Here is a 24617-nt window from a genome sequence, read left to right as displayed (position 1 = left end):
GTTGTGATATGAATACATTTTGTGACTATCTCTATAGATAGGTGCCCTTTGGAAAACGAAACCTGTGCACATGGGACAACTATCTCAGGGCAGCCCCTATAACACACTTGTGGGAGTGTAGGTGATGGCAGTGTTTTGATGGTGACTTGGATGAGTGTTAGCAATGAAAATGGTGAGAAGTGGATAGGTCTGCAGGAAGCTTAAGAGGTAGAACAGGCAGATTTGATGACTGCTTAAAGGCAGGAGATGAGGGATTATGAGAGTTCAAGGATGATAGGCAAATTTCTGGCCTTAACCATCAATTGGAAAAAGGTATTCTTAACTGGCCAGAGAGGGAGACAAAAAGAAACCCAGAGAAGGCCAGTGCCTCTGAGGCTAAGGGCAGCCAGGGTTTCAAATACTGCATAAGTTCAAGAGGGAGAAGACCTCAAGCCCCATAATGAAGGCCTTAGTGACGGAGGGAGAGGAGCATCAGTGGAGGGGCTGCCCTCTCTGCAGGGTTAGTTCATTTCCTTGTTTCTCACTTCTCACATCCTCCTCTCTCCATGCCATGAGGCTTCCTATCCTGTGACAAGGCTCTCACTAGGCTTGCAATCATCTCCATGCTCTACATCCAATGAACACTTTTTTTTTTTTAAATCTCCCTCTTACTGGATCATTCTGGAACACTGGATCGCTGGTCATTGGCTTCTTGGAGCCTACTCCTCCTGGCTTCACATGGCAACACCCCACCTTTTGCTTCCATTGTACTTCTCTGTCCACCCCTCAATTTCCTACACAAGTTCTTCTTCCTCTGCCCATCCCTCAAAAATTGGTGCTGTTCATGGGTGGCTCAGTGGGTTAAGCCTCTGCCTTAGGCTCAGGTCATGATCTCAGGGTCCTGGGATTGAGTCCCATGGCGGGCTCTCTGCTCAGCGGGGAGCCTGCTTCCCCCTCTCTCTCTGCCTGCCTCTCTGCCCAGTTGTTATCTCTCTCTGTCAAATAAATAAATAAAATCTTAAAAAAAAATTGGTGCTGTTCAGGCCTCAATTCTGGGCCACATCTTTTTCAACTCTCCTCCCTATTCTTCCTGGGTGATCTTATCTATTCCTGATTCAATTGCATCAGTTATTTCTTTTTTTAAAGATTTTATTTATTTTTCAGAGAGAGAGCGAGCACAAGCAGACAGAGTGGCAGGCAGAGGCAGAGGGAGAAGCAGGCTCCCCACTGAGCAAGGAGCCCCATGTGGGACTCAATGCTGAGATTCTGGGATCATGACCTGAGCCAAAGGCAGCCAGCTTAACCAACTGAGGTATCCCTGTATTATTTATTTTCTTTGCACTATTTGCTGACGCCTTTCCAGTTTCCTTCCACTTCCAGCTCTGGAGACACATGGCCAGCTATATACTGGACTTACTTCACAACATATCGATAACCCTCTCCTCAAGCTGACTTTCTTCCTCCATTCTCTATACTATGAGCAGCACCACCAGTCAGAAACTCCTTGCTTCCTTGCTTTTCTTCAGTCTGATTTCCAGTTAGTTATTGAAACCAGACCATCTCAACGAGACACGTCTCAAGTCCGCCCTCTCCTCTTTCTTTGCACTGCCACTGCCCCAGTCTGAGCAGTGTGAGCATATCTCCTTTTGATTCCTACAATAGCCGCTAACGGCTCCCCCTGCCTCCTGGCTTGGACTGTCTGACCAATCTCCACCTGACCAGAGTTATCCACATAGCTTTCACCAAAACACTCCTGAAGAGAGGCTTCCAAGGGTCCCCCATTACTGACAGCAGAAAACTGCTGCCCCTCTCCAGAAAAAAAAAAATGCAGATACACATACACAAAACCGTGTCTGCAGTTTCAGGGGGTTCATGGACACTAGGTGTAAAACTTCTAGCCCAAAGGATAAAGTACAATTTCCTTAATCTATCTTCCTGATCTGAGCCCTGCTGCTTCTCCAGAGTACCCCTGCTTTTACTGTCCTCCACCACACCTTGCATTCCAACACTAAAGCCAACCCCAAGTTCCTTCCCACTCCTTTTCCTGTATGTACTACTCTCTTGTTCTGAGATACCCTTTAAATATCCTTTGCAAGTGGCCATCTCCTACTCAGACTTCAAGATCTGGTTCAAATGCCCTGTCTTCTGTGAAATTTTCCATGACATCTCTCTCCCCACACCTGCAGGAGCCCCTCCTACCCTCTATTGGACTCCCACTGCTGTTGGTCACGCTGATAACAAACTGCACAGCAGCCCTGAATTGCAGGCCCTTTGAGGACAGCAAGTTCATGGTCTTGGTTGTCTCTGTCCAGCACAGTGTGAGCAGTCAATCAGTGTTGAATGCATGGTCAGAGCCTTTTAATTCTATGCGACGGCGCTCACATATTGACACAGACAAAAACATCTGTGGACATGCCAACTCAGATGACAAACACAATGAGAGCCTGTGTGCCTGAGGCAACATGGTCCGTCCTGTGGCTACAGAAGTGTGTCCTCAGGTTTAATGTATTAGCTCTGCTTTAGGACTGCCTGTCCTCCCAAGGGAGTTTCTGACCTCTTGCTTATACTTCCAACCCCATCTCTCCCACCTGTTTGAGGCAATAAAAAGAGTAGAGATTCTAGAGTTCGAGATATTTTCCTAATCTAGATGATTCTGTGAGAATTAGAGGCAATGGAAGCAAAGAGCCTAGAGCTGAGCAGGTACCATCCTCCTGGTAGATGGATCCCTTCATCCTGGGCTTCAGCATTCTGGGGTTCTCTGTCTGCACTAAGACCCCTGTCCTTGGGGACTCAAGTCTGAGGAGCTCGTGGAACTGCCACATGGGATAACAGGTCAGAGGAATTCAGAACAAGGAGGTCTGAGTGAGCATAGGTTTGACTCAGTGGAGGGAGAGGCTGAGTATACAGGGACGGCCCAGGGGCCCAGGTCAGTGATGTAGGTCTAGAGACTGGGTTAGGGGTCAAGGTGTTAGAATTGGTCCTATTCATTTAATCTATCAGTGGAGAGCAAGCAGTTATGATTGGTGGGGAGAGAAGATAATGGACAGTGAGGTCAGTGTTTTTATTACTATATTATAGTTCTCTGACTCCCCATCCAGAGACAGAATGTCAGCTTCGTGAAGGCCAGGATGATATCCCATCTGCCTCTGTGTGTAGCACAGAGTATGGTAGGTGACCAATATGTTTTCTGAACAAAACGATGTATGGATGGTATGAGATAAAAGCTCAGGAGACGGATCAGCCTTGAAGAGGAGGGAATCAGGCCCAGACAGATGCCCCTTCTCCAACATGTGCAGAGCCTGCCCTCTTCATCACCCACCCTGGGTTCTTGTCCAGTGCAAACTCCCCCAGTACAGTCTCACTGTGGACACACAACAGTGCCTACTCACGAAGTCATGGACCCACACACAGCCAGATACACAGATGTACAGATTCAGATATGGACCAGCACAGTCAACACATATATATATACAGACAGGGGCCACTTTAACATATACGCAGATATGCACATATGCAGATACCCCCTTTACAGAGAAGTGTATTTTCACACGCACATATGGGATAGACATTCCCATGGATCTTGTCTCTCTGCCTGCCCTCCCCCACCCACCCCACCAACACACATGCAGGCTTACCGAGGGACCCACACAGGCATGCTTTTATGCACACAGAAAGACAACTTTCTCACAGGCCTCACATGGACAGGCACATTCCCGTGATACCCTCCCGCACACATACACACAGGCATACTCACATACACCCTCCCTCCCACGTATGCAGACAGATGCACTTCCACGTGTGCACAGACACAGCGGCAGGCACGCGCACACACACTTGAAGACCCACCCACACACAGGCATGCTCTCACACATGCTGCCGGGGCACTCGTGGTCAGCTCTGTGGCTGCAGCTGTGACCTTTCGGTCCCTGGGGCCTCTGTCTGGACTGTGCCTCATCACTTCCTGCTCCAGGGCTTCCAGTTCCAAACTCGCACTCCAGACTCTCTCCAGAGACCGTCTCATCCTCTCTCCAGCTCTCCTCTCAGCACCATCTCCCCATCTGTCCAGTGCTTCTCACTGCCTCTTCCCCAGCACTTGCTCCTCCTCCCTGTTCCTGTCTCTTTCCCTCTCCAGGTCTGTCCTGTCCCTTCCCCCAGATCTGGCCTCACCTGACACCTGTCTCCTGCCCAGACCTGTCCTCTTTCTTCCCCCAGATCAGTCACTTCTCTCCCACCCAGTTGTGCCTTACTGCATGCCCTCACTGTCCCGGTCCTGTTGCTCTGTCCTCTGGCTCCATCCTGCTCTCCCCCTCTAGCCCCACATCTGGGCCTCTGGAACCACAGCTGGTTCTCATTAGGAGGGGGAGGGGCGAGGCTGTTCATTGGGGCCTGCAATGTGATGTCAATCCTCCCCCCACCACAGCCCGTGTGTCTACAGGACCTGGGAGCAGGGGGAACATGGGAGAGGAAAGAGAGGTGGGTTGGGGGGGAGAAGCAGGGGGAGCATAAGGGAAGGGGGTGCTACAGAAGGAAGTAGAGGAGTGGCGGAGGTACAGAAGGGAAGCAGGCTAGGGGAGCTGGCACTGCCTAGGCCTCCTCCCTCAACTTCCTGTCCTAGGGCCAGGGAGGGGCAGGGACCAGAAAGCCAAGGCGTGGTGATGGGGGGTGGGGGCGGTGGCAGGGGTTGGTGGGGAGGACAACGACTACTAGAAAAGCCGATTGATGCAAAAGTGGCAGAAGAGGGTAGCCTTGGTAAGCAAAGGGAGGGCCAGGCATAATGGGGAGAAGAAGAGACTGAGAATGCTGGTGGGGTGCTTGGGGGTAAGACTGCGGGAGAGTGAGCTAGTGTGACAGAGGAGAGAGCAAGTGTGGCAAAGGGCAAAGGAGAGTGGGGTGCTACAGTCAGAGGGGAGCGAAGTCAGAGCCAGCTACAGCTAGCCTGGAGAGGTGTGGGGAGGCAAACAGGGGTGAGGCAGAGCTGTGCTGGGGTGCAGAGGGAGGAGTGAAGAAGGGAAGGATGGGGACGGAGGAGAAGGCAGACAAACTGGCTTCCCAGGGTATTCCCGAGACAGCCCATGGGAAGGCTACTGCATCCCTCCTGAGAACTGGTGTCCAGGAGCCACTTCAGGGAGAGGCTGGGGACAGATATGAGTGAGGGAAAAGTCTCTTTTCTGAACTTTTACAATGTGCTGGGCTCTATGCCAGGCAGTTCACAGACAGTATCTCATGTAATCACAAGAACCCTATGAGGAAGATGTCCTGTCTTCCACTGAGGAAACAGGCTTAGCATGAAAAAAATTTCCCGAGTTAACACAGCCCCAATTCGATCCCAAGACTATGCACTCCATGCTGCCTGTGATGCAGGGAGAAGGGAGAGATGGAGAAAGGGAGAAATCACAGGGGCGCTGAAGGGATGGAATCTTAGCAAGACATTGGAGGCCTGAAGAAGAGAACCCATGGGAGGAGGGAGACCAGGTATGAGGGGTCTGTGACAGCCCAGGTCAGTAGCAGTGGGATCAAGAAGACACAGATAAAAGAGGTGAGGTTGACAAGACTTGGCCACTAACCCTTTGAGAAGGGTTGTGGAATGGAAGGGTCCAGATTGACTTCCAGGGTTTTGGCCTGGTTACTAAAGTGGTGCCGTTAGGACACCACAGAGGAGAGAAGCCCTTTCTCAGGTGCCCACTGGGATTGCCATGTGGCGATGTCCCAGGCACAGTTGGCTTTGCAGGTCTAGAGCCTGGGAGAGAGGTCTGGGTTGGAGATAAGGATTTGGACAAATCCATGGGCATGAAGACCCATCAGCTAGGGTGTGCAGAGGGAGAAGAGTCTAGGATAGTACCCTGTAGAGGAGTCACATTTAAGGGGTAGACTGAAGAGACCTTTATTCTTCTTGGAGAAGAAAAAATAAAAAAAGAGGAGGCAGTATCACAGAAGTTAAGGGAGTAAATATTTCAACAAGAAGGGAGGGATCGGGCGCCTGGGTGGCTCAGTGGGTTAAGCCCCTGCCTTTGGCTCAGGTCATGATCTCAGGGTCCTGGGATTGAGTCCTGTGTCGGGCTCTCTGCTCAGCAGGGAGCCTGCTTCCTCCTCTCTCTCTCTCTCTCTGCCTGCTTCTCTGCCTACTTGTGATCTCTCTCTGTCAAATAAATAAATAAAATCTTTAAAAAAAAAAAAAAAAAAGAAGGGAGGGATCGATAGTGTCTAGGGCTGCTGAGACTTCAGATAGGATGTGGGCTGAGGAGTGGCCATTGATTTTAGCAGTAAGGTGTTCACTGGAGATCTGGGGAGAATAGTTTCAGGAGAGTCCAAAGATTGCAAGCCTCTTGCAGTAGGGAATGATAGCAAATAAATCAACTAAACAACGCTCCCCCCCCAGACCAGATGTCAGCATAGAGCAATTCATCAATACACACAGCACTTCTACAATAGGGAGGCAATATATCACAGTAGGGTAGGACAGGACAGGGGTGCAGACGTGGACTCGGGGGCCTAACCAAATGGGTTCTGCCCAGCTTCACACTTTCTGGCTGTGTAGCCTCTGGCAAGCCACTCAGTTTCTCAGTGCTTCTAGTTCTTCCTTTACAAAATAGGGACAATAATATTACTTATTATGTGCTGTGTTTGTGGTTAGAATGGTGTCTGGCAAATAGTTCTTGTTTTGAAAGTGCACAGTGTAATTAGAAGATGGGTTCTGCTGTGAGGCAGACTTCAGTGCAAATTCTGACTCTGCCACTTACAGTGAAGCCCTTGGGTGAGTTGTTCAGCCTTTCTCAGTTTCTCCTCTGTAATGTGGGGATTAAAGTGCCCTCTTTAAATGGTTGGCAGGGGAGTTAAATGAAAGAATGTTACCAAAAACTTAGCACATGTCCTGGCACACAGTGAGGGGTTAATAAATATCAGCTGCTGTTGTTGTGTGCCAGACACACAGAATAACCCTCAGATAAGTGTTATCTCACAGATGAGGAAACTGAGGCTCAGTGGGTAGCAGAGAGATGGGGGACACAGCTCTGATGGACTCCAAAGCTAGGGCATTGTTACCGTATATTGCTTCTCTGCTGGAAGGCTCAGAATGCCCTGATGAAGGGTCATGTCACTTCAAGGGCCAGACAGCACAACAGGGAAGGAGAACAAGCAAAGTTCTGTTATAAGAGAATAACCTTGGCAGCATGCACAAGGTAGGTTAAAGGAGATCAGTGTTGAGGAAACTGCCAGGCCAGGCAGAGGGTCAGGTGGGCATGGAGTTGGTGGTGAGACAGGAGAAAGGACCAGAGGATGCTTGGAGGTTTCTAGGAGACATAGAGAAAATGGGGAGAGGCAAGCTCAGGGAATGCATGTGAAAGGGTTCATTAATTAATTGATTCAACAAACATCTCTTGAAGATGGGCCAACCATCATACTAAGCAGTAGAGATAAAGCAGTGACTCGGACAGATGGGAAGCCATTGCCTTTGTGGTGTTCACAAGTAGGCAGGGCAGGGTAAGGGAACAAGGGGTGGTGGTGATGGGCAGCAAGGGCCTCTTCCTAATGTCTGACCCTGACAATCAGAGTCTGTGTTGCAGGGGAGGCCAGTGAGACTGGAGCAAGCAGAGGAAGTGGGAATATAGCAGCCACCCAGAGATATCAAGAGGGAAGAACAAGTGTAGGGATGTGAGAGGTGGAGGGGCAGAACACATTAGGGGGACTGAGATGTTGGAAGTGAAACTAAGTTAACAGTTGAAGACTTAACAGTTGTCTTCTTTCTAAATTCTCAAACAACTCTCTTAATGTTACCTACATTTTCACCCAAGGAAAGGGGAGCTCAGAGAGGCTAAGGTCTGTCAGGTGGCAAACGATGTAGCTGGAAGGTCAGAGGGGTAGCCTCCACCCATCTCCTTTCCTCTCTTTCCTCCTTCTCCTCTCCTTCCTCATCAGCCAAAAGGGTGGTGCCTCTCTAGGCTCTGAGAGATAACAGCTCCTTCTATGAGCAGCTTAGAGAGAGAAACATAAACAAGGACGTTCTAGTGTGCCAAGGGAACACAGAGGGGCATCCTGACTCACGCTTGGGGGTTCCGGACTGGCTGATGGGAGGAGGTGCTCTCTCACCGGGGGACACAGGAACTGAGGAGTAGCCCCTCTCAAGTGTCAGTAGTTGAAAATCTTTGTGTCAGAGGGTTACCCATGAAACACAGACCCTGGAGCAGGAAGACAGGGCAGGCAGCAGGAAGCCAGGAAGAAGATGGGATCCAACAGCATGAACCCCTGAGAGGGGCTTTAGCTTGCAGGTCCCAGGGCATCAGGAGTCCAGTCTTGTTACCACTGGAAGGCCGAAGAGGGAACAAGTGTCTGGGAACCTGACACAGGGAGAGGCAAGACAAAGGGTGCCAGGATTTGGGAGGGCCCAGAGTGGGTGAGCGTGAGGGGTGTTGGAGGGAGGAGCAGCCTACGGGACCTCCCAGGAAGGGGGCTTGCTGGAGCGAAGCAGACGGTGGGCACGGTAGTGCCTTGTGGTAGGACACAGCTTCCTCATTTTTCTCTCCCTCCAGGAACCCCAATAGGCACCTGGCACAATATCTTTGGATCTGAAAATTTCTGGTGCTCCTTAAATTATTTGCCAAACCGAATGAAAGAGAAATAAAGTACAGAGAAGGCAAGGAAGAAGATCCAGGAAAAAAGAAGCTCAAGTGAAAGGTAGAGAGGAAGGCATAGGGTGAGGAAGGATATAGTTGGTGGGGGAAGGGAGTGGAAATGCCTCAAGTGGGATACATGGGTATGTATGGAAATGTCTCGATCGTGTAGGCTGCTGAGACCACATGTCAGTCTTTTGAAGAGTGAATGAGGGTGAGGTATGTGCAGTGAGGGGCCTCATTTACTCATTCACTTGTTCATTGCCATGAATGGGAATGTGGAGGGCCCCTGGGGACATAACAAATATAACATGCAGCTCTGCCATCAAAGACACAGAACAGGGAAGAGGCAATGACAAGAGTGAGACAGGAGGATCCCTAGCCTACTTGGTGAGTCAGGAGAGGTAGGGTTGAGGACTAGATCTGAGGATGGGAAGGGGCTAGCCAGAAGAAGAGGGGAGTAAAGGGCTTTTTTGGGCAGAGAGCAGTGTGAGCTAAAGGCCAGAAGCATGGAAGAATATAGTGTCTCTGAGGAACTACAAGGAATTCGGTATGGCTAGAACTTGCAATGTGAGGAAGGTAGGGAAATGAGACAGATGATGAGGCTGGGGAAGCTGGGCAGAGTCAGATCCTGAGGGATCTCATAAGCCTCAATAAAGTAGAGAGTTCACCCAAGACAATGGAAAGATACTGCAGAATACTGTGTAGGGAATGCCTGGCTGGACTTGCACTTTAGAGAGATCCCTCTTGCTGCAATGAAAAAAACAAAACAAAACAAAACAAAACAAAACAAAACAAAACGGACTGGAAGTGGGAAGAGCAGAAGTCTAGGGAGAAAAGTTAGGAGACTCTTGCAGTAATTTATGTGGAAGAATGGTGAGGTGAGTGAGTAGCTGGGGCCGTGGAGCAAAGGGGATGGGATGCCAGAGAGAGCTGAAAAGGAGGTAGGACCAGCAGGTTCCGGTGACTTTTTGGGTTGGAAAAAGACATGTGGTGAAGGATCTGGGTGCAGTTAATTTATGAATGTGTATCCTAATAACTGAGTAGAGACGGTGGTTTGAGGGAGGAAGGAATGAGTTCAGGTTTGGACATTTAGGGGCTTGTGAGCTATCTAGCAAAGATCATGTAGGAAGCAGATATGGAGTCTGGAGGTCAGAAGAGAGGTCTGGAAGAGGTAGATATTTGGGAATCATCAGACTATACGCGTGATAAAGCCCTGGAAATAAATGTGATGGATCATCTAGAGCAGTGTCTACAGTGAGAAAATGAGGAGATCCAAGTCAGAACCCTAAGGAATGGTAAGATTTAGGGGCTCCCCAAAGGAGCCCTCAAAGCAGAGTGAAAAGGAATAGTGAGGAGGAACTCTGGGTGAGAGATGCACGGACCCTACCTTATTGTAATCATCTGTTTATCTGCCTGTCTCCTCCACTGAGGTTTAAACTTCCTGAGGGTAGGAATAGTGTCTTCTCTCATAGTATTCCCCTCATCTAGCAGTGTGGTTGGCCCTTGAGAGCTCACTAAATGTGGACAGAATAAAATGGTGTCTCAGAAGCCAAAAGACAAGAGTGGCTCAAAGAGAAAAGAACGATCAACAATGTCAGACCATGCCAAGGGGTCAAGCAATTGATGACTTTTGAAAAGAACTCTAGTTTTGGCAGGGGAGAAGTCACTTTCTCTTAGGAGAGCCATTATACTAACTAGAAGGGCAGGAAAGGGGAAGTGGGAACAGCTCCATGCAGAAGACACTTTCACAGTGAAGCAATGTGAAAGATCTCTTTTCAGACACTCCTTGGCCACTCTTTGTCCCACTGTTCTCAAAATCTCAACCCACAAAGTCTCAACCCAAATTCTCAACCACACCAACTCATTGGCTTAGCTCACTGGGGATTACCGAGTTTAGGGAGGCAGGAGAGACTGGAGGCTCTGTGTGTGCTCAAAGGGAGAAACTAGAGACATGGATAAGACACAGCATAACCAGTTGAGTGAGGTCCCCATGGAGGTGGGAGGGGATGGGTAAAGTAGTCTTAAATAGAAGAGATACCTCTTCATAATTTTAGGAAAGGTGAAAAGACTGAGGAGAATGCAGATAAATTTGAGGAAGTAGGCAAGAAGCTAAGGGAATTCAAACTGGATGGCCTCACACTTTTCTCAGTGAGTGAGACCAGGTTATCTACTCTTACTGCATCCCTCAATGAATGAGACAAGGTTATCTACTCTTACTGCCTCCACATCCATTCTTCCACTGAGCCCTGCTGACCCCACTGCCTACACAACTCTTGAAACCATCTACTTTCCCCTCTGCTGTCACCACTCCAGTTCAGGCCAGCTCTTTCTCCTCCTGGCTTCCTGCAACAGCCAACCATCCTCCTTTTCAGAGCCAATCTCTGAATGAACCAGTAGATTGAGTATTTAATCTGCTAGGGTGAGAGATGTGAGGCATGTGAGGTTAAGGGGTATGAAGAAAATAGAAATTTTTTCATCTATTTATTTATGGAGGGCCAGTTGAGGGTAGAATATATAGAAGAATCCATCACCTGGTGTAGTTGGGAATTTGGGCTGAAGCTTTGTGGGATGGGTGCACTCAAAGACCATAAGACAAAGAATGGCCAAGGAGTGTCCGAAGGGATAGTCTTGGGTGTGTAAACTGGAAGGAAAGTACAAAGTCAGAAAGGGGCAGATCGGGAGAAAGCAAAGATGTCAAGGGCAAGAGGCCATTATGAGGTTGAAGAGTAAGTGTAATGGGAGTGAGGGCATTTGAGAGCTGGAAGGACATAGGAAGCTACCAGCAGAGAGTGGAATGAAGGAGTTTACAGTTTTAGAGATGGACCAGTTCTACAAAGTGGTCCTGGGACGGAAGAAGACGTTAAGGAGCTAGGAGCTCAGAAAACTGTGAGGCTGGGATAATAGAAGAACACTTAGCATCATGGCAGGGTATAGGGTGAGGGAAAGACTGATTCAGGTCTCCAGTTTTCAGGGAATAAGAGGTTAAGCCTGGGAGGTCTATGGATGAGAAGGAGTAATGGTGTGAGCATCATAAGTTAATGGGAACTTGTTTAGCAATTGCGACACCTCACTCCTGGTGTATACATGTTATGGGAAAGTGTATCTCCTGTGGGTTGTACAAGTGAGTGTGTGGTCAGGGTGATTGCAACACAGCCTTCTGTTAGTGTCACGTCTCTGGGGCACCTGCTATGTATAAACAGCTCTGAGAAGTATAACCCAGATGATGGTCTGGCTGTGACTGTTTCCAGTGGATGTGCATTGCTGTGTCAGTGTCTCCAGGGAGGTGCTGGCAGCAATAGTGTCTCCGGTGGTATGTGTTGGCCTTGACAATGAACCTGGGGGAAGGTGTTGGCTGCACCAATTCTGCAGTGGGTGTTTGTTGTTCTGAGAGCATCATCTGTAGGTGTGTGTTGTTAGATCTGACACTGCTTTCTGGGGATGTGTGATGACTGTGAAGTCATTTCTTGTGGATATGTATTTCCTAGGACTGTGTCCCTTGTGGGTTGAGTATGGCTATGAATGTGTCCCCTGTGAGTATTTGAGGAGTTGACATAAGTAACAATATTTTTCTGGCCTATGACCCCATGGCTGCGGGCCCAACCCACACCACACTGAGTTCATTGTGCCTTTAGACCTCCATCTCCCCCCCCCCCCCCATGTGGGTCCAGGCCTGCGGTGACCTCCCTCTGTCCCCTGAACAAGATTCTGATCTAGGCGTCCTGGACACAAACTCAGAGCACCAGTCTGGGTGACTCACCTCCACTTCAGGCTTTGCCTGTATCTCCTCTGTTTCTCTTTACTTCTCTCCCTTAGTTTCTTTGTCTCTGTCTCACTTCGTCTCTGTCACACACCCATCCTCCACATTCTGACACATGGCTCCCACAGACGCAGACAACACACACACACACACACACACACACACACCCTCCCTGGGACTTGCTCACCATGACACACACTCATTCTGACCCCCACACCCTCCGAGTGACACGCACTTATACACACAACCAGGCAGATACACAGGGACACACAACCTCCCAGTGACACGCACTGACTCACACCCTGCCCATGCACTCACACTCGGAGTAGCACACACACCCTGCCCGCTCCCCGCACCCATACCCCCCTCACACTTTCACGCCGCCGCACACCCGACTCCACTCGATGACACACGCAACACAAAGACCCCCAGGCCCTGCCCCCACGCTCACGTTCACGTTCGCCCTCGTCCCGCAGGCCCAGGCCCCCCCTCCCCCATTGTCTCCGACTCAGAACAAAGCCCCCGGCTCCACCGCCGCCGCCGCCGCCCGGGAGAGGCCACCGGGCCGGGCGGGCGCGGCCGGACGGGCCGGGCGGGCGCGGGCACTGACCTCCGCGCGGCGCGGGCTCCCTCGCCCGGTCCTGGGGCGCCGTCCGGCCGCGGTCAGCCCCCCGGGCAGCGCCCGCCCGCGCGGGGCCTGGGGCCGCGCATCGTCCGCCGCCGCTGTCTCCGGGCCCGCGATCAGCTCTGCGCAGCCGGCCGTCGGTCCGTGCGCCCCTGGCCGTCGGTCTGTCTTTCCCCCGCCGCCGCCGCCGCGGGGGCGCCGCCTCCTCCACAGCCGCCCCGCGGAGGATGCGAGATTCGCCGCCGCGGCCCCGCGCCCCCTCCCCTCCCCTCCCCCGCCCTCCGCGCGGTAACCCGAGCCCCCGCCCCTCCGCCCGCGGAGCCCCCGCCCCCGCCCCCACCCGCGCTCCGCGCCGAGGCCCCCCCACCGCCCGCCCGTCCTCCCTCCGCCCCTCGACTTCCCGGCCCCAGTCCCCGGCGCCGGATCTGGCCCCAGCACCGCGCGGTCCTCACGTCCCCGCTCTCGGTCAATTCCCCCGGTCCTCTCCTCCCGTCCCAGGCTCGACATCCTCTCCCTTGTCCCCTGCTTCCATCTTTCCCAGCCCCTATTCCCCCGTCGTCCCCTCTTCTCCCTCATCGTCCCGTTCTCCCTCTTGCCCAGCCCTTCCCGCTCCCACCCTTTTCTCTCTGCCTCGTCTCCCTTTCTCCCCATCCCCTTCTTCTCACCCCTTCTCCTCACCCATTTCTCGCCACCCCCCTCTTCCCATCCCCTGTCCTCAGTCCTCTCCCCCCAGCGTCTTGTGTGTCAAATTCTCATCTCCTTTCTCAGCCCTTCTCTTACTCTCGGCTTTCTTCGCATCTCCCCATCCCCTTCTGTCCTTCCCTTCTCTTCCCTTTCTCCCCAACCCTTTCTCCCCTGTCTCCTCCTCATCCCCCGTTCCTCCCCCTTTCTCCCCATTCCCTTCTGTCTTCTGTCTTTTCTCTATCCTCCTCTTTCCCCCATCCTCTTCTTCCATCTTAATCTTTCCGTACCCTCCAAGTCACTTCTGTTTATCTCATGCTCTATTCCTTTTCCCTTTTTTGTTGCTTAGCCCTCTTTGCCTCCCCTCTTCTCTCATCCCAAATTTGAGGCTCCAAATTGGAAGGAAGGTATTGGAAGGAAGAGATTTGCAGCTGCTGGTCTAAAAGGGTATATAGTCCCCAGAAAAGGAAAATGAGATGGAAGCTGGGCAGGGAGTGGGGAAGGGGCCTGAAGGTTAACTTGGGAGAGAAAATGGGAAGATGTGAAGTCAGACAGAGCTGGCGAGTATCAAAGAACTGGAAGAGTTTGGCCTTTCCCCTTCTGTCCTTCCTTATGACCCTGAGTAGGTTGCGAGTCCAAAGGTATTCTGGATTTGAGAGGTGTAGAAATGGTACAAAGAAATCCAGAACTTCTGAGAAAAGAAAACAAAGTTTCAGCTAAAGCAGAAGAGGTGTGATTTTGAAAGGGAGGAGTGAAGGAGAAGCTGGAGTCCTTGAAAACATCCAGGTTTCTGGCTTGGGCAGCTGGGTAGTGACTTTTGCTGTGCTATAGACAAAAGGAGCAGGAGTAGCTTGCAGGGGATTTATATAAAGACGATGACTTTTGCTTTGGGCAGCTGACTTTAAAATGCTTGTTGGGTAGGTAGGTTTGTAGCTTAGAAGAGTGGTCTAGGATGGGCATAAATATTTGGGAGTCATCTGCAAATACCGTATAAGCTTGAATATAGGGTGAGGCTTTGCTTTTTTGTTTTTCCAAAATCTTCCCTCAGGAAAGAAGAAGTAACCTTATATTTGAGTCCTTCCAAAGTCTCTCATATTACAGGGTTTGCTCTCATTTATTTTGAACAACAAACCACTGGATAGGACCATATGGTATGGTGACTAAGCTTGTGGACTCTGGAGCCAGACTGCCTGGCTTGGGGTCCAGACTCTGCCATTTACAAGCTTTGTGGCTTTTGAAAAATTACTCAACTTTTCTCTGCCTCAGTTTTCTCATCTATAAAGTGGGGCTAAAGGATTAAATTATTTAATATATGTAAAGTGTCATGTACCTGGTGCCTAGTAGTTGCTCAATAAGTGCTATTTTTACTGTTTGGGCAAGATAGATTAACCTGAAATGTCCTCAGCAATGCTATCTTGGATGCTTGTGTAGGTCACTTGCCATGGCATCTATTGTCAAAGAAATTTAACACGGCTTTGGTAACTATTCTTGGTAGTATGACCTCACAACTGCATGTGTTGGATGTCTCTAAATATGCTTTTTAAGATTGCTTTAAAAAGTAATACAGTAGTACTTGGGAGGGGCTTCTGGGGTACTGGAAGTGTTCTATTTCTTGACCTAAGTGATGTTATATGGGTGTTTCAGTTTATGACAATTTCTTGAGCTGAACACTTACATCCTTTTCTGTATGGATGTTATACTTCAATTAAAAAAATAATAATTAAAATTATTTTTAAAAGACAATAATACAGTAAGTGACTTTTAGAGGTCATTAACATACTCTTGCAGGATGCAGGCCAAAACCCAACTGCCTTGGTGTGATGCAAATGGCCCTTGTGACTTGGGATAAAGTTTCCAGTGGCTGAATCATATGTGGATTCAAATTGTGCTGTGTCCTATTCCAAACTCTTCACTTGGACTGGAGAAAAAGAAGGTCATCAATTTTGAGAAAATGGGTAAGATGGCTAAAAGTGACCCTACTAATAAAAAAGACACTGCTTTGGGGATGCATGTTTTGAGTATGCATAAAATGGTCTACTGACTTATGAGAATGGAAAAAAGCAAATTTGGGCACCTCGGTGGCTCAATTAGTTTTTTGCCTTTGGCTCAGGTCGTGATCCCCAGGGTCCTGAGATTGAGCCCATCAGGATCCTTGCTCCATGGGGAACCAGCTTCTCCCTCTGCCTCTGCCCCTCCCCTTCCCCTGTTAGTGTTCTCTCTCTGTTTCTCCCTCAAATAAATAAGTAAGCAAATTTTTAAAAAGAAAATTTATAAATCAGTATTTTCTATGTGAATTTAAATATATGTTTAATAAATTAACAAATAGAAATAGACTTTTTGACTTTCATACTTATCTCTAAAGATATAAGGTTGGTCAAAAACGTTTTTGGATTTTCTCATTGGGAAAGTGAGGTGTCATTTGGCACCTAAGGTGCCAACCCAACCAAGGTTTGGGTTACCTTATATGGTAAATGTGACAAATGGTAAGAGAAGTTAAGGGAGTGAATATGATTGCTCAGGGGCAGCATGTACATTGGGAAGAGAAGAGTGCTTAAGACATATCCTGAGGAGCTCCAACACTTAAAGGTTGAAAAGAGGAGCAACAGCTTTCAAAGAAAAGTGAGGAGTGGCCAGAGAGGGAAAAGGAAGAAAGGGAGGAAGTGATCTTGGGGACAATGGGGTAGGTGGAGTGGTAGGTGTGGAAACTAGTTGGCACTGAGTTAAAGAATGAGCGAGGAGCGAGGGACTGAAGACTTGGAATACAGCCTGCTCTTTAAAGAGGTTTGACTGCAGGCAAGGAGAGAGACCTATAGTAGGGGGAGGGTAGACAGGTATTTTAGGAGGTCAGAAGTTTTCAAACGGGAGAACTTAGATGTATTCCTTGCTTCCTTTATCTACTGAAGACACATGCAAATGTCCACTATATGCCAGCTTTATACTTCAGATACATAGCTAAGATATGACTAAAGAGTAAGCTGTGAAGACAGATCTGCAAATTGGCACTGGGGACCATAATGATAGAGGAAAGTATGGGATTATGGACAGAGAGGGGATTTCTCATCCAGCCCAGGGTTGGGATGTCAGCCAGTGGTGTCACAAAGATGATACTGGAACTGGATCTTGTAGGATGAGTAGAAGCATAGCAAATGGAGAGGTCAGAGAAAAGACTTGAGGGCAGAATAAACAGCAGGACCATGTAAAAAATCACAACAGCATGCAAGAAAGTAGTTTCTGGTCATGGAGGTTGGTGTACAGGTGGTAGTGGTGGTGGTCCTGACTAGACTGAGTTACCTGGAGTGTAGGGTATATGGGCTGGTGTGAAAGGAGAAACCAGGAAAAGTAAATGGGTCCAAATCATGGAGGTTATTATATGTCATACAAAGTGTCCAGGCTCTGAGGAGCCATGGTAAGTTTATTTAATACAGGAAATGAAATGATTAAGTTTTGTGACATCAACATCATTAGGGCTGTAATACTGAGGATCAAAGGAGACCAAATAGGAGCTAGTTTCAGTTGCTCAGCTTATGTTTTATGAGAGTCTAACTAAGTGATAATAGGATTAGGAAAGAGGAGTAAGACATGAGAGAAATTACAGACTGACTGACTAGGAGTAGTGACATAGGAGGATTCTAAGATGCTTTCCATGTTCTTGGGTCACATAGTAGTGGTGTTCTTCATAAAGTTGGGAGAACATAGGAAGGGCAAGTTTGTGAGGAGAGAAATAAGATAATAATGAATTTGGTTTTGGAAATGATGAGTTTAAGATATATGTGAAATGACCAAATGAAGATGTCTAGCAGGTGGTTGAATATAAAATTTGGAACTCAGAAGAGACTGTTGAGTTGAGGATAAATATTCCAGAGCCACCAGTCTAGAGGGGGTTACATGAAACCATGAGAATGGATATGGTCACCTATGGAGAATATGTAGTTCAAAGAGGGTCTGTTAAGGTGTGCGTTACAGAAGAAGATTTCACAGGAAAGATTGTGAAGAAGCACCTGACAAGGTAAGAATTAAACAAGAGGACAGTGTCCAATATATTATCATACAAGTCAAGGATAGAAGCAGCTATAAGAGTGAGAATTGTTGGGTGCTTGGGTTGCTCAGTTAGTTAAGTGTCAGCCTCTGGCTTAGGTTATGAGCCCAGGATAGAGTCCCGCATTGGGCTCCCTGCTTAGCGGGGAGTCTGCTTCTCCCTCCGTCCCTGCCCCTAGCTCATGTGTGCTCTATCTCTCAAAAATAAATAAATAAATAAATTTTTTTAAAAAAGAAGAAGAATTGTCAACAGGGTAAAAATACAATACAATACAATACAAAAATACAATTAGATTTTGGAACTAGGGTATAGCTGATGACCTCAGTGATCAGAAGAGAAGAGGTGAAGAACAAACCTGGAGGCACGACTTTTCTTCAATTCAAACTGTACTACAAAGCTTAGTAATCAAAAGAGTAAGGTACTGACATGAAAACAGACATATAGATCAATGGACAGAATAAGGAGGCCAGAAATAAATCCATATGTATGTTGTCAATTAATTTTCAACAAAGAATGTACAATGAGGAAAGGATATTTGGGGAAACTGGATATCCACATGCAAGAGAGTGAAAATGGGACACTCACTAGCTTATACCATACACAAAAATCAACTCAAAATGGACTAAATTCTTGAGTGTAAGACCTGAAACCATAAACTCCTAGAAGAACTTCAACACAGAGAGTAAGCTCCTTGACATTGGTCTTGGCAGTGATCTTCTGGATTTGGTGTCAAAAGCAAAGGCAACAAAAGCAAAAACAAACAGCGAAAGGAATCATCAACAAAATAAAAAGGCAGCCTATGGAATGGGAAAAAAATATTTGCAAACCACATATCTGTTAAGGAGTTAATATACAAAACATACAAGAAACTCACACACTTTAAAAGCAAAAAACCCATAACGTCATTTAAAAATGGGCAAAGGACCTTAATAGATACTTTTCCAAAAAAGACATACAAATGACCTCCAGGTATGGGAAAAGATGCTCAACATCATTAATCATCAGAGAAATGCAAATCAAAATCACAATGAAATATCACCTCACACCTGTTAGGATGTCCTTTATCAAAAACCAAAAGGAGGGGTGCCTGGGTGGCTCAGTGGGGTAAAGCCTCTGCCTTTGGCTCAGGTCATGATCTTAGAGTCCTGGGATGGAGCTCCGAATCGGGCTCTCTACTCAGCAGGGAGCCTGCTTCTCCCTCTCTCTCTCTCTCTGCCTGCCTCTCTGCCTACTTGTGATCTCTGTCTGTCAAAGAAATAAATAAAATCTTAAAAACAAACAAACAAACAAACAAACAAGGGACAGCAAATGCTGGTGAGGAGAAAAAATGAACCCTTGTGCACTGTTGATGGGAATATAAACTGGTATGGCCGCTATGGAAAACATTGGGGGTTCCTCAAGAAATCAGAAATAGAACTGCCACATTATCCAGCATTCCACTTTCGGGTATATATCTGAAGGAAAGGAAATCATTATTTTAAGGAAATAACTGCACCCCGTGTTCATTGCAGCAATTTTGACAAAAGCAAAAACATGGAGACAATCGAAGTGTCCATCAGCAGATAAGCAGATAAAGAAAATGTCGTATAGATAGATAGATAATGGAACACTATTATTTAGCTTTAAAAACGAAGGGAATCCTGCTGCTCATGGCCACATAGATGAAAATGGAGAGCATAGTTCTAAGTGAAATAACCCATATAGAGAAAGACACACACTGCACTGTATCGCTTACATGTGGAATCTTAAAAAAAAAAAAAAAAATGAGCTCATAGAAACTTGCAGGATGATGATTACCAGGAGGTGAGGGATAGGAGAGATGGGGAGAGATTGATAAAAGATGCAGGCTCTCAGTTAGGAGACAAAGAAGTTCTGAGGATCTAATGTTCAACATGGTGACTATAGTTGATAATACTGTATTGTATAAATGAAATTTGTTAAGAGAAAGAAAGACAGGTCTGGGTGGCTCAGTCGGTTAAGTTGCTGTCTTCTGCTCAGGTCATGATCCCAGGACACTGGGATGGAGACCCACAGTAGGGTCCATTCAGCAAGGAGTCTGCTTCTCCATCTGCCTCGTCCCTCCTACTCATTCTCTGTCTCAAACAAACAAACAAACAAACAAATATCTTAAAAAAAAAAAAAAGAAAGAAAGAAGAGGGGAAAGAAACCAGGCCACAGAGAAAGGAGGAGGGAGTGGAGGTAAACTGTAGTGAAAATAGATGGCAAGTGAAAGAAAACCAGTTGAATTCACAGAGGAAAGCAGGGCAGAGTTTTTGGCCCATGGTACAAAACTTGGGAGATGACTGGCAAGCGGAATGGGAACACAAATACCGTCAAGACTTTTTCTGTGTCTCTAGTTTCTGTTTTTCATTTTACTTTTTTTTTGCTTTATTTTTGCCTATGGATTTTTTTTTATTTTGGAGTAATTTTAGATTTATAGAAAAGTTACAAATATAGTTTTGAGAATTCCCATATATCTTTCATCCTCTAATGATGATAACCTTCATTCCTCTAATGATAACATCCTATATAATTATGATACATTTGTCAAAAATAAGAGGTTAAATAACATTGGTACATCAGTATTCACTGAACTCCTGACTTTATTCTGATTTAACCAGTTTTTTTTTTCACTAATGTTGTTTTTCTATCCCAAGAATCAATTCAGGATACCACATTACATTTAATCTTCATGTTTAGTTAGTCTCCTTTGGTCTGTGACAGTTTCTCTCTTTATTTTGCTTTGCTTTGTTTTGCTTTTTTGGTTTGTTGTTTTTGTTTTGCTTTTTTCATGACTTTGACGGTTTTGAAGAGTACTGGCCAGGCATTTTGAAGAACATCCCTCAGTTTGGGTTTCTCTGATGCTTTCCTTATGATTAAACTGGGAAGGAGTACCGTGGAGGTGAAGTGACAGGCTCATTCCATTATATCAGGGGATACATGATAGCAATATGAATTATCACAGGTGATATTAACTTTGATCACTTGGCTAAAGTTGTGTCTGAAAAGTCTTTCTACTGTTAAAGCTTCTTCCCCCCCTTCTTTCCATATTCTGTTCTTTGAAAGTGAGTTTCTTTCTCTCTCTCTCTCTCTCTTTTTTTTTTTTAAGATTTATTTATTTATTTTAGGGAGAGAGCGAGTGCAAGGGGGGAGGTGTAGGGAGGGAGAATCTTAAGCAAAAGGGCTCAATGTGGGGACTGGACATGGGGCTCAGTCCCAGCCCTCTGATATCATGGTTTCAGCTGAAACCGAGAATTGGACGCTTAACCCCACTGTGCCACTCAGGTATCCCTGAAAGTGAGTTTCTAAGTCCCATAGTCTGAGGGGGGGGGAATTAAGCTCCCCCCTGGAGGGGGGGACATATGATACATATTGTAATATATAGTATATTATTTGGAATTATTCTGTTTGGAAGATTCATTTCTTCTCCTTTCTGATGCTTTAAACTAATTTTAAAATTAAAATTAAAATCATATATATGATTAGTCCAAAAAATAGGTAGGCCTTATTAAACACCAAAAAAATTCAGAAATCCTGAAGACTCCAGATGGCCTGGAGTGACTCACATGCCCATCTAGATCAATCTTGGGAGCAGAGGCAAGAACACGTAAGAGGATCGCAGCTCCTATTTAGGATGATTGTTAAAAATGCTTTTGGCATAAACTTGTTCATTTGCCTAGGGCATGCTTTGGTTCTTCCCCTGGTTGAGTGACCTCTCATTTAGCCTTCAGATTTTAGCTGAAGCATCACTTAGGCACAGACCTCTTTCCTGAATTCTCTGACTAGGTCAGTCCATATGATGGATTCCCATGGTGATTAGTACTCCTTCTGGGTGGTGGTTATCATAGTTGCAAGTTTCTGGCGTGTGAATACTTGATTAAATGAGTAAAGACTCCCCTAAACAGTCAGTCTGGTGTGTTCACCATTGTAGCACATACACGCCATACCTGCACACAGGTGATGTTCAATATGTGTTTGTTAAGTATATGCCTGACATGAAGGGTGCTGCTAGTCCACACTTAAGAAAGGATATTACAGATGTAGCAGAATCAGGGACAACTACTCAGTGAGTGCAGTAAGGAGAGAGAGGCAGGTAGTAGGAGGCTGGGAGGAAGAGTGGGGAAGGGAAGGACTAAGGGACGGTTGTTTGGAAAGAAACCATGGACCATCTTTGACACTGTAGGTGAGGAGCTAATGGAGAGGCAATGGCTGGTGTAGCAGGTCCCAGAGGAGAGAGGAGGGACTGGAGAAATAGCCACAAATATAGCAGCAGTTGGCCTTTAATGGAAACAACGGGAAGGGAAGATGGGGGAGGATGCAGAATGTGCATGTGTGTGAGGGAATGATGGCAGTGGGGAGGAGGGTGGACAGGGTGGGGATTTGAGGCCATCAGATGATCTCATTCTCTCTGGGGGGCAGTTGGGGCATGGGAGAGGCAAGATGTTAGAGATCTTCAGAAGAGTATTAAAGGAGTGGAGGCACTGTTAAGGGGACTTACAGGTCTAAAGGACGAAGGAGTTGAGAATGCTGGTGAGAGGGCAGAGGATACAGGCACGCCACACTGAAGTTCTGGCTGAAAAAGAGGGGAGGTAATTTTGTGACAACACTGAGGAAGGTAGAGTATTGTATGACAAGATGGTATGATTCTCAAATGTTGGTGTGTGTATGGAGAAGTGGCTGTCTGCATCTGGACCTTTGACCCAAGACTGGAGACTCCTTCCCCTTCTCCCCAGACATGTGGAAGGATTTGCAGAAGTGAAGAAGTACTGAAGTAAAGCCAACCTCTTGCACAGGAAGTGGAGGCTCAGAGATATATAAAGGGGCTGAGAATTTAAGTGGTTGTCATCATGAAATGGAGGTTTCAGAACTGAAAACTTGGGAGGTAGGTCCACCATGAGAAAGGTTAAATGGCAGGGAAGCAGTGGAAGGAAAACCTAACAAGCGTAAAGAAAGGACAGATCAGTGTGGGGATGGCCAAATGAGAAAGGGAAGATGACCCAGGAGGCCTACCTTGTGAATGATGATTCTGAATGACAGAATGGGAGGCTGACAATTCTTGCTGGCTCGGTTATTCATTTGTTTCTTCTCCGTGCCAGTAGAGGCAGTGGGTGGCATCAGTGTTGGTTTCAGACTGCTCCAAACCTTAGCCCCCTGTTCAAATGCTCTGAAGCTGCAATCATCAGAGCTCTTCAGTACAGCCCAGCCCTGGAGAAACTGAGCAGGATTATTAAAGACTGGCCAGAGTCCAGGATAGTCTGAGTTGGGATCTTCCAAGACCAAGTATATTTTCCAGGCTCGGAAGGATTTCAATTCCCCATAGAGACGCTAGGAAAGAAAAAAGGAAACTCCTGATTGCCTCCACAGAGCAAGAGCCAGAGGAAGCAGAAGGGAATGGTATCTACAACACAGGTGGAGGATTCCACGTAGAGAGGAGGAAGTCCTCTGGAGTGGAAAGTAAAGAAAGCCAATTCTCTGATTCTCAATTCGCAGAGCTCAATTTGCTGAAATTTGCCACTGTTGTCAATTACACAAAATTCTGTTTCTTTTAAAGTTATTTGTATAGTTTACAACAACTTGCATGGTTCGGCAGATTTTACTACTTCTGAAGATTTCTACAGTGTCAGTTGACTCATTTGAAGTTCAGTTTAGCTTAGTCTTAGTTTTAATTTTAGTTAGTTTTAATTTATTTGCAGCTATTTCACTGAAGTCATTTTGGCGTGGCTAGCCAAAGTTCAGTGTATTCTAAGTTTTTCCTTACTTCGAATCTGTGACTTTTGGGAATGAGAACTTCTTGTGTATTTTGCTGTGCAAGTGTTAGGCAGTGACTCAAATGTAAAAAATTTTTATAAACAATCATGGTGGAGGGGTTTTATCTTCTAAAATATGTTCAATAATTTGCCTTTTTAAAAACATTTTTTGTTCATTGCAATTTTATTAATATATAGATATGGACTGAAATATGACTATACTGTATTTTCATATGGGTTGGTAGATGATATTAATAGTTACTTTAATAAGTGATAAAAATTAATTATATAAATTATATTATAATCTCATTAGTTCAAGATAATTATTCTAAGATATCATGATGACCATTGATAAATTGGCATCATGCAATAGTGACATCTAAGAAACATTTGTAGGATTTCTGCCAGTTCCATTCATATCACAATAGGAAGACTATACTTTAGAAGGATCTCTGCTTATCCTCATCCTTGAGTATATAGTTGTTATTACCTCTAAATAGTTTTTACTCTGATTTTATCTTTACGTTCCAGTAGTTTTATTGCAGTATGATTTATATGCCATAAAGCTCATCTTTTTAAAGTATATAATCGCAGTAGTTTTTAGTATATTCACAGAGTTTTTTAGTTTATTCACAGTGAATTTAGTAATTCACTGAGTATATTCTAATATATTCCAGAGTATTTTCATTGCCCCAAATGAAACCTCATACCCACTAGGAGTTATTCCCCATTCTTTCCTCCCCTCAACCCCAAGCAAACAATAATTTATTTTCTATATTTGTGGATTTGCCTATTATGAATATTTCATATAAATGGAACTATACAATATGTAGTCTTTTGTGTGTGGCTTCTTTCACTCAGCATGTTTTCAAGGTTCATCTTTGTTTTAGCATGTATCAGTACTTCATTCCTTTTTATGACTGAATAATATTCCATTGAATGGGTATATCATATTTTGTTTATTCACTCATCAGTTGATAAACATTTGTTTTTTTTCCACTTTTTGGCTATTAAGAATAATGGTATGATAATTTGTATATACAAGTTTAGTGTGTACAAAGCTTTTCAGTTCCCTTGGTTATATATCTAGGAGTGAATGGCACATATTGTAAACTAAATGGTTAATGTTTTGAGGAAGTACTTGAGGAAATGTTGTCAAACTTTTCTACAGCAGCAGCACCGCTTT

The 24617-nt window shown here is 46.2% G+C and overlaps 1 protein-coding gene and 1 long non-coding RNA gene across 4 annotated transcripts in view; one reads left to right on the top strand and one right to left on the bottom strand.

The window, feature by feature from the left end:
• Positions 1-13017, bottom strand: part of DCHS1 (dachsous cadherin-related 1) — a 35361-nt gene extending 22344 nt beyond the window's left edge. Inside the window, exon 1 of the mRNA XM_059409147.1 lies at positions 12953-13017. The gene's annotated coding sequence lies outside the window, so the exon portion shown is untranslated. The remainder of the gene's footprint in view (positions 1-12952) is intronic.
• A 1-nt stretch (position 13018) lies between these two features.
• On the top strand, positions 13019-15905 carry LOC132023460 (uncharacterized). Of its 3 annotated transcripts, none has more exons than XR_009405957.1 (4): positions 13019-13129; positions 13998-14095; positions 15437-15603; positions 15759-15905. It is a non-coding gene; the product is annotated as an uncharacterized LOC132023460 (long non-coding RNA). The 3 variants fall into 3 exon arrangements; XR_009405962.1 differs by having other exon boundaries at positions 13023-13107; XR_009405963.1 differs by lacking the exon at positions 13019-13129 and adding an exon at positions 13369-13432.
• Positions 15906-24617: the final 8712 nt, after the last annotated feature.

The sequence above is a fragment of the Mustela nigripes genome, chromosome 1, assembly GCF_022355385.1.
Source record: "Mustela nigripes isolate SB6536 chromosome 1, MUSNIG.SB6536, whole genome shotgun sequence".
Taxonomy (NCBI): domain Eukaryota; kingdom Metazoa; phylum Chordata; class Mammalia; order Carnivora; family Mustelidae; genus Mustela; species Mustela nigripes.
Note: the sequence above shows the minus strand (reverse complement) of the source record. Positions and strands in the feature narration are given on the sequence as shown.